This window comes from Dasypus novemcinctus, chromosome 9 (genome assembly GCF_030445035.2).
Source record: "Dasypus novemcinctus isolate mDasNov1 chromosome 9, mDasNov1.1.hap2, whole genome shotgun sequence".
In the NCBI taxonomy this organism is placed as follows: Eukaryota; Metazoa; Chordata; class Mammalia; order Cingulata; family Dasypodidae; genus Dasypus; species Dasypus novemcinctus.
Genome location: NC_080681.1, coordinates 120491656 through 120501959, shown reverse-complemented (window position 1 = coordinate 120501959; position 10304 = coordinate 120491656).

The window sequence follows — 10304 nt, the reverse complement described above, 5'->3', positions numbered from 1 at the left end:
TACAGGGCAGTGAGGCAGTTGTGCCCGGGTCCACAGCATACTCGGTGATAATCTTCAAGCACTGATTGCTATACTGATGAGAATGAGATACCTCATCCATCTCTGGCCATTGCCATTGTAGGGACTTATCAATTATAAAGAAAATGGACAACCTGTGGTTGGTCCTCTGGCATCCATTATACCCAAACAGCCAGTCTAACTCAATCATGGATCTCATTCTCCCCGCCAGTGGTTGGTTTAGAACAGGCATGTGAACTAATTCTGACTAATGAAATATAAGGGGGAGACCTCGGGAAAGGTTTTCTCATTCCTAAAAAGAAGCCACAGAAAGAGATATGTCTTTTCTTATGGTTATTTCTGGGTGTGCTACTTGGAACTGCTGCTGCCATCTTGCATCTAGCCTTAGGACTGAGTCTCAGCCAACAACTGAATGTGGCAGAGACACACACAAAAAAGGCCAGTGCCACCAGATAGTGAGTCTGGAGCCTGCCTTTCCTCTGGACTTCTTGCTGTGTATGCTAAGTAATTCCCTTACGGTGAAGCCATCTGGAGAATTTGTTGTTATCATTCCTTGCAATTGAAGGCTTCATAACTGAAACACCGGGCAAATTCTTTACTGCTTTAGTAAAGGACTTAAATGATGGTGAATTAGTAAAACCAACTTGGTATATAAAGGACAAGCAGGGATTGCAGTCATGACCACAAGTTAAATTCAAATGGGTTATAGTCAGGGAGGGGTCTTAGGTGTGCTCGCACATAATCAAACTACAATAGTAAAGGCACATATTGGATATGGGCTTCTCTTTTTTACTTTCTTTTCTTTTTTAATTTGTTCAGTCAGTCTCCCTTTCCCCTCCCTGGTTAACCTTTATATCTGTTCTCTGCCTCTGTGAATTTGCTGTTTCTAATCTTCACTTATAAGTGATATCATACAATTTTCGTCCTTGTGTGTCTTGCTTATTTCAATGTGCAAAATGTTTTCAAGATTCTTCCGCGTTGCAGCATGTCTCAGAACTTCATTATTTTTTTTAAAGATTTATTTTTTCATTTATTTCTCTCCCCTTCCTCCCACTCCCAGGCCCGCCATTGTCTGCTCTCTGTGTTCATTTGCTGTGTGTTCTTCTTTGTCCGCTTCTGTTATTTTCAGTGGCATGGGAATCTGTGTTTCTTTTTTTTGTTGTGTCATCTTGTGTGTTAGCTCTCCATGTGTGTGGCGCCTTTCCTGGGCAGGCTGAACTTTCTTTCGCGCTGGGCGGCTCTCCTTACGGGGGCACTTCTTGTGAGTGGGGCTCCCCTATGCGGGGGACACCCGTGTGGAGGGCACTCCTTGCGCACATCAGCACTGCGTGTGGGCCAGCTCCACACGGGTCAAGGAGGCCCGGACCTCCATGTGGTAGGCAGATGCTCTATCCTTTGGGCCAAGTCTGCTTCCCAGAACTTCATTTTTAATTATGGCCAGATAATATGCCATTGTGTGTATGTACCACCTTTTGTTTATCTGTTCATTTGTTGATGGACCTTTGGGTTCTTTTCAGCTTTTGCTATTGTGAATAACTCTGTTTTGAATATTGGTTACAAGTACCTGTGACACTGTTTTCACTCTTTTTGGGCATATACTTCATGTTTGCTGCCAAAGGTCTTGATTTCTGTCAATCGGGTATTGGAGAAATAGCATCTTAGCATAGTTTTCTCATTTCTCCTATTATGAGTAAGCCTGACCATCTTTTTGTGTTGTTAAAGGCTATTTGCTTTTCATTTGTGTCAACTGTTTGTAACTTCTGTCCATTTTGAAAAATCATGTTGTTGGTCTTTGTCTTCTCAACTTTTAGGAGTTTCTCTATTCTTTGTCTGTGATATAAGTTGCAAATATTTCCCCCAGTTCATTATTTATCTTTTGCCTTGCTTACAGTGTTTTCACCATTAAAAGTTTTATATGTTTTGCAGTCAAATTTGTAATATTTTCTATTGCTTCTGGATTTCAATAATTACTAAGGTTTTTCTCCACTCCTAGATCATAAAGGAATTCATCCATATTTCCTGCTGGAACTTAAATAATTTCACTCATAAAACTTAGATTTTTGATCCACTTGGAAATTTTCCTGACCTACTGTGTGAGTTTCAGATTGAATATTTTCTTTTTTTTTCCAAATGTCTACGATTAACTCTATTTTTGACTCAGTTAATTGAAATGACTATTATGGTTCATTGGAAATCTTTAAAGTAAAACGATATCTCTTTTGAATTTTCAGCACCTTGTGATTGATAGGCTAAAACTCCAGAGTGTTCTAAAAGCTACAAATCAATGTTATAGGAAATAGTTACTACTCTCTTTCAGCCCTGTTGTTTTATTAGAGTTACTTAACTATACTTTTCACATTCCTAACTCAATAGCCAGGTGATAAGTATGTTCTCTAGGAAGCCAAGAAGAATAAACTATTCTCAGCTGAGCTGGCAAGGTTGTCTGCTTCTCAATTTCCAATGCATTAAAATTATACATGAGGGGAGCGGGTGTAGTTCAGTAAATGAGCGCCTTCTTCCTATATAGGGGTCCTGGGTTCAATCCCTGATACCTCCTAAAATATGTGTGTATGTGTATATATATATATATACATATACATATACATATACATATACATATACATATACATATATATATACACATGAGATGTAACTGAGGAGAAGAGAATCTAACATTCGCTGTTGAAAAACATCAATTGCTCAGACGCATCACAAAACATTTTCTGTGAGAGCATTTTCTGTCCTTGACCTCCATTAAGGGAAATCACTCTAAATTACTTCTAAAAATACCAAAGCTGACACTTTAGATGAATTAATTCATTGTATTGTCAATAATGAGATTTCTGGCTTATTTCAATGACTTGTAAAAAAGAATTATAATGATGATATTATAATAAAATGAAGCCTAAATTATCATTTGTGAAAATTTCTTAAGTAATTTGAAGGATAATGTATTCATCAAACTCAAACAGAAATGGAATTTTCAGCATATTTTTCAAATGGATGAGCCATTTCCTTTGTAACTCTCTGTCATAATAACTGCACACTTGTAACCAATAGGGATTAGGATGTGACCTTTTGTGTTGTTTTAATAATAATGGTGAAAGACTGGGAATGGTCCAAATTTACAGGGGTCCTTTCAATGACCTCTGTAAAATGGCTGAATTGTAACCATGGGCTCAAAGGAAATCCACCAGCCCACGAATCAAAACTTCAAATTTAGCCTAATTTGTACTATGCACTCGTCAACCAAACCAGCTATATAATTAAAGTTAAGCAACTGTTACATATCACCAAGAAAGTGATCATTATTTTTAAATGGTGATTGTATTAGCCAAAGGGGTGCTGATGCAAAATACCAGCAATCTGTTGGCTTTTATAAAGGGTATTTATTTGGGTAGAAGCCTACAGTTACTAGGCCATAAAGCATAAGTTACTTCCCTCACCAAAGTCTATTGCCATATTTTGGAGCAAGATGGCTGCCGATGTCTGTCAGGGTTCAGGCTTCCTGGGTTCTTCTCTCTGGGCTCAGCTGCTTTGTGATCTCCACAAGGCCAGATATCCACTATCAGGCAAACAGCTTGTTTCATTTCCCAGGGCTTTCTCTCTTTCCTCATGACAAGCTCCTCTGTGTGCTTAATCCCAGGGCTCCAGCTCAAGACTCCAGCATCAAAAACCTCCAACTCTGTCCTTTGCCATGTCTTTTATCTGCGAGTCCCCACCCATCAAGGGGCAGGGACTCAACACCCTAATGACATGGCCCAGTCAGCACCCTAATCATAATTTAATCACGCCCAGGTACAGGCCAGTTTACAAACATAATCCAATATCTATTTTTGGAATTCATGAACAATATCAAACTGCTACACTGATCAAGTAATAAATAGGCATTAGTTGTGGGGCAGAAAGTTTTAGCTCAATTTCACTGACACCATCTATCTAATCATATATACTATCACTCAGATATTATTTGTTCCCATTTCAATTGACATTGATTAAAGTAAATACATGGTTTACTTGGTTTCAGTACATGGTTTCAGTCATCAACAAAATTATAAAAATGCTTATTAGGACTTTTTTTCCTGGCACTACAAACCAATCTTTCCACTGAAGCAACAAAAAGCAGGGACAACATGGGAAAACTTCATCCAAACCACCTCCATGAGGTGGCGAGAATAGATGAAGGGTGTTCTGGCCCCAAATCCATTCAAGATGGTGTCTCAATCTACCAGGCCTGCTGTAACAGAGTACGCACCTAGCGGTCTACTTTGGAATGATGGGAATTTATTGTCTCACAGTTTTGGAGACTAGAAGTCCAAAATCAGGAATCAGCAAGATCATGCTTTCTCCGGAGTCTGTGGTGTTCTGGTGGTGGCTCGCCAGCACAGCCCAGTCTCTTCCTCCATCACATGACAACCTGTCTCCTTCTCTCTCCTGCCTCTCCTCCCACTGGGCCCAAATTTCCTCTGTATAGAAGGACTCCAGTCATACTGGGTTAAGGCCCATCCTGATTCAGCTTCACTAATAGACTCTTTAGAGATCTTTTTTTACAAATGAGTTTACGTCCCCAGGACCAGGGGTTAGGACTTGTGAGGGAATGTGTCTTCAGCCCCTAACAGGTGAATAGAGCTTTAATTTGTGTGACTTTGTAGGACTTGGGGAACAAGTGACAAGGTGTAGAGTCTGCCAAAGGGGATGTCTAATAGAAGATACTCAGATAAAGCTGAGACCTTGAAGGCTTTTTTTTTTGTGTGTGGAAAAGTAAGCTGTAAATAAGCCCACCCACTGCAACCCAGGGGATGGCAAGGAGCATTGCTTATCTTGGACATAGAATATAGAAATATTAAAAGTAAAAGAATGGAAGAATATTTAACATGGAGATACTAACCAAAAGAAACAGGTGTTACTATAGTAATGTCAGACGAGATAGATTTTAAGGCAAAACTATTATTAGAGATATAGGCTCATAACATAATGACGGAAAGTTTAATTGTAAATTCTTATGTACCTGTATTAGTCAGCCAAAGGGGTGCTGATGCAAAGTACCAGAAATCAGTTGTTTTGGTTTTTTTGGTTTTTGTTTTGGTTGGTTTTTATAAAGGGTATTTATTTCAGGTAGAAGCTTATAGCTACCAGGCCCTAAAGAATCCAACTCAAGGTACCATAAGAGGTACTTTCTGGGAAGCAGACGTGGCTCACCTGATAAAGCATCCACCTACCATATCAAGGGTCCAGAGTTCAATACCCAGGGACTCCTGACTCATGTGTTAAGCTGACCCACGCGCAGTGTTGCCGTGCACAAGTTCTGTGCCACGTAGGGGCACCCACGTAGGGGAGCGCCAGGTGCAAGAAGTGCACTCTGCAAGGAGAGCCACCCTGCATGAGAAAAGCACAGCCTGCTCAGTAGTGGCACCGCACATACAAAGAGCAAGATGATGCAACAAAAAAGAGACGCAGTTTCCCATTGCCACCTGACAATGCAAGCAGATGCAGAATAACACACAGCGAAAGGACACAGAGAGCAGACAATGGGGGGCGGGGAAGGGGAGAGAAATAGATAAAATAAATTTTTCAAAACAAAACAAAACAAATATTTAAAAAAAAAGGGGGGGGTACTTTCTCACCCAAGGTCATTTGCCAAGCATTCTGCAAGATGGCGGGTAATGTCTGCAAGGGTTCAGCCTTCCTCTTCCTCTTGAGGCTCCATGGTCCCAGCTTCTTCCAATATCAGCAGTAGGCTGGGATAAGTCTCATCTCTCTCCCAGGACTTGTTTCTCTCCGGGGTCAGCTGCTCAGGGGTCTGTCTCTGCAGATGCAGACTATCAGGCGAACGGCTCATCTCTCTTCCCGGGGCAGGATCCTGTCTAATGAACTGCCCCTCTTCCTTGGTTTCTCCTTCTCTGCTCATTTACTTCCTGGGGCTCCAGCATAAAAAATCTACTCTCTCCTCTGCTGTGTTATTTGGTGGGGACTCAATATCCTACTGACATGGCCCAGTCAAAGCCCTGATCATAATTTAATCAAGCAAAAGTGAAACTTCTGAAGATAATACAATCTAATATGCCCAGAGGAACAGACCAGTTTACAAACACAATCTAGTATTAATTTTTGAAATTCATAAAAAATGCCAAACTGCTACAGTACCTAAAAGCAGAGTCTCAAAATATAAAAAGCAAAATTAATGGTAATACAAGCAAGAATAAACAATTCTACTACCATAGTAGAAGATTTTAATACAATTCTCTCAAGTATTACTAGATAATGCAAACAAAAATTAGTAGGGCTAAAGAATATTTGAACAATGCAATTAACATCTAATGGAAATTTATAGAATGTTGCATCCAATAAAAATGAAAAAATGTTCTTTTCAATCAGGGAATATTTATGACAATTGGCCATATATTAAGTCATAAGGCAAGTCTCAAAGTTTTCAAGGGTTGGTATCATACAGACCATACTTTCTGATCACAATGAGAAACCGATAACTTAAAGATAACTTAAAGAAAAGTCCATATGTTTGGAAATAAAGAAGCTTGATTTTTAATAACTCATGAATAAAAAGGAAATCATAATGGAAATTAGAAAATACTTTAAACTTAACAATAAGAAAATAGTATATGTCAAAACATTTGGGATGCAGTTAAAGCAGTATTTAGAGAAAAGTCATATCTTTTAATACTAAATATAAATTAATTAAGTATCCATCTCAATAATTAAAAAAAAAAGAATACCAAGATAACCTCCCAAAACCACAAGGAAGGAAATAATAATAAAGATGAGGGATAATAAGAAACAAACATATAATAGAATCAATAAAGTGAAAAGCTAGTTTTCTAAAAAATTAATCATGTTGACAAACTTTTGTGAGTTTAAAAATAGGACTGGGAAGCAGTTGTGGCTCAACTGATAGAGCATCTGCCTACCATATAGAGGGGCCAAGGTTCGGTACCCAGGGTATGGGCCCATGCGCAGTGCTGCCACGCTCAAGGGGTACCATGCCACACAGGGGTGTCCCCCACTTAGGGGTGCCCACATGCAAGGAGTGCACCCTGCAAGGAGAGCCGTCCTGTTGGTAAAAAGCACAGCCCACCCAGGCAGGAGTGGTGCCACACAAATGGAGGGCTAATGCAGCAAGTTGATGCAACAAAAATAGTGACACATTTTCCTAGTTCCACATGACAAGAATGCAAGCAGACAGAAGAACACACAGCGAATGGACCCAGAGAGCAGAACAACGCGGGGAGGTGGGGTTTGGGGGAGGGAAGAGAAAGAAATCAAGTAAAATCTTTAAAAAATAAATAAATAAAAAAAAATAAGGCAGAAAGAGAGAGAATTTACAAATAACTAATACCAGAAATGAAAAAGGGGATATAACTATGGGTGCCACAGATAGTCAACAAAAAATAAGATATTATAAACAACTATATTACAATAAATTTGAAAATGTAAAGAAAATGTTCAAATTTCTTAGAAAAAAGTAACTTAGCGAAACCAATTTAAGAAGAAAAAACACCTGAAAATTTCTATAGGCATTAAAAAAACTGAATTAGCAGTAAAATATTTTCCCATTAAAAATTCTAGACCCACATGGCCTTGCTGGAAATTTTCATTAAACATTCATAGAGGACATTATTTCTTTTTTTTCCTTAGGTACTAGGGCTGGGGATTGAACCCAGGACCTCTTAAGTGGTATGCTGGCACTCAACGTTGGGCTACACTGTTTTCTGAGGATATTATTTTTAATCCTCCACAAACTCCTTCATAAAAAAGAGAAGTTGCCTCAATTCTATTTTGTGAGGCTAGCATAACCTGAATAGTATACCCAATGTGGGAGTCAAGAAAGGAAAAACTCATCAGCCAATCTCACTCATGATCATGGAGGTAAAAACACCATAAAAATCATCAACCCTACTCCCTATAGGGAATGGGATGTCAATGCGCAGAGTTCCTGTTTGGAATGATGGGTATGTTTTGGTAATAGATGATGTTGATGGCAGTACGTTGTGGACATAGTCACCATATATATTTAATATCGATAAAAGGGGAAATGTTAGGTTGTATATATATGGTAATGGAATAATTTTTTTTTTAATCCATGGACCTGCATGACAGAGTGAACATGAAGTTAAACCATCGTTTAACTTAAATATGGTTTAACTATGGTTAACTGTACAATTATAAAAATGTGCTTTCATTAATTGTAGCAAATTTACCACACCAAAGCAAGGTTTTAATAATAGGGTGGTATATGGGTAGCCTATATTTTATGCATGATTGTTCTGTAAACCCACAACTTCACCAATAAAAAGGAAAACACCAGCAAACCAAATCCAATATTATAGAAAATGGATAAAATATGATGACCACATTAGGTTTATACCAGGAGTTCCAGACTGGCTTAACACTAGAGAAATTAATATTATTTGCAACATTCAGAAATTAACAGGGAAACATGCAGAAAAAGCATTTGATAAAATTCAACACATTTATAATAAAGCTTAGTGAATGAAAAACCTATGGTAAATGTATTAATGGTGAAATGGCAAAAGCTCTTCCTTTGCCATCAGGAGCAAGATAAAGAATACCGGCTATACTATTACTATCAGTAAGGGAATTCTAGAAAACACTGTAAGCCAAGAAAAGGAAAAGAAACAGATTAGGAAAATATAAATATGGAACAGAGGAAGGAAAAATAGAGCCTTTGGTGTTAGCTTGGAGGTATAATGATAAATTCATAAGAAGACATAAATGCTGCAATCATATCATATATAAATGTCACAATATAAAATTGTAAAGTAAAAAGTTACCTCTGTCTCACTATCGAGCTCTGTTGCTTCCTTCAGGGAGGATTTTAACAACATAACTTGGGGAGTCTGTATTTTTTAGTATATCTGTGTCTTTAAAACCTCAGGCAATTACCAGAGAGAGAGAGCCGTTTATATTATATTACCAGATCCAAGAATAATGAAGATAAGTTTATGTGCTTGGAAGTGATTTGATGAAATAATGAAATCAGAGAATTTTTAGTGTTGAAAGAGACTTTCAAGCTCTTTTCATTTAAGAAAAAATCTCTTCTCTATTTGTAGGGGCAGCTGGGGGGAGCCAACACCTTGGAAAGGAATTTGAGAACAGCTTCCTTCACTTTGATAAGCCAGACAGTGGAAATGATATACGGGCATCTTGTCAACCAGGGAGGCACGCGCCGCTCAGGATGACTAATGGAAGCTGATTCAAGGTAATTGTGTGCTTGCTAAATGGTATCCTAGCACCAGCTAGTGGCAAGAATTAATGAAGGCATTATTTGCCAGGTAAAATAGAAAAAACAAGTGTCATAATAAATCTCAGATCTCAATTTCTCAACCTTCCATGATACATAATTTTTACCCTCTTGACTCAATAATATAGACATTGTTTTTAATCCTCAAGTGTGCCATTTAGCTGAAAAACTGATGGGCAACTTGTGTGACGTTTTTGTCAATCCCGGGATGATGGCCAAGGGTGGGAGTGGGTAAAAAAGAAAGTGGAAAATCTTTGTATTTGGGGAAAAGGAAAACTTGCCCTTTCATACGTGCTCCTTCCTGGAGCTCCTGAGTATATAGCGGGTTCTTGGTATTTCGCCCTCATTCAGTCTGCAGGATACTCTAGCTAGCCTTGATGGCAGCTATTAACCATCAAACCCCAGTCCATGTATCACGTCCAGCACTCTGTGATGGAAAATGTGGGATTTCAAACAGACTCACCAATCCTGTTCTATGAACCTGCTCTAACAATGCCTTGCTGGGTCTATATAGGCCAACAGAGACTGAAAAATTTCCACGGTGAACTTGACATTGGCAGGCGGTCTTCTGTGCCAGTGTCACGGTTTACACACCCAAAAAATCCAATGAAGCCACTCAAGTGCATGTAGCATTAATTCATGATAATTGTGAGGTAGGATTAAATTGGATGCAATTGCTATCTTTTGTGGCTAAAAAGAAAAGGATCAGAAAATGCTCTTAACCCAGAAAGTTTCCTTTAGGATTAAAATCCCAGTAATAAGAACTATCTTGTTGAAGTTAAAATATATTTCCCAGAGAGTGGATGTAGCTCAAGTGGTTGAGTGCCTCCTTTTCATGTACGAGGTCCTAGGTTTGATCTCCAATACTTCTTAAAAACAAAACAAACAAATAAGTGGAAAAAACCAACTCTCATTGGGGAGTGGATGGAGCTCAGTTGTTGAGCACCTGCTTCCCATGTGCGAGGTCCTGTATTCATTCTTGGTAACTCCTTAAAAAAAAACACATTTC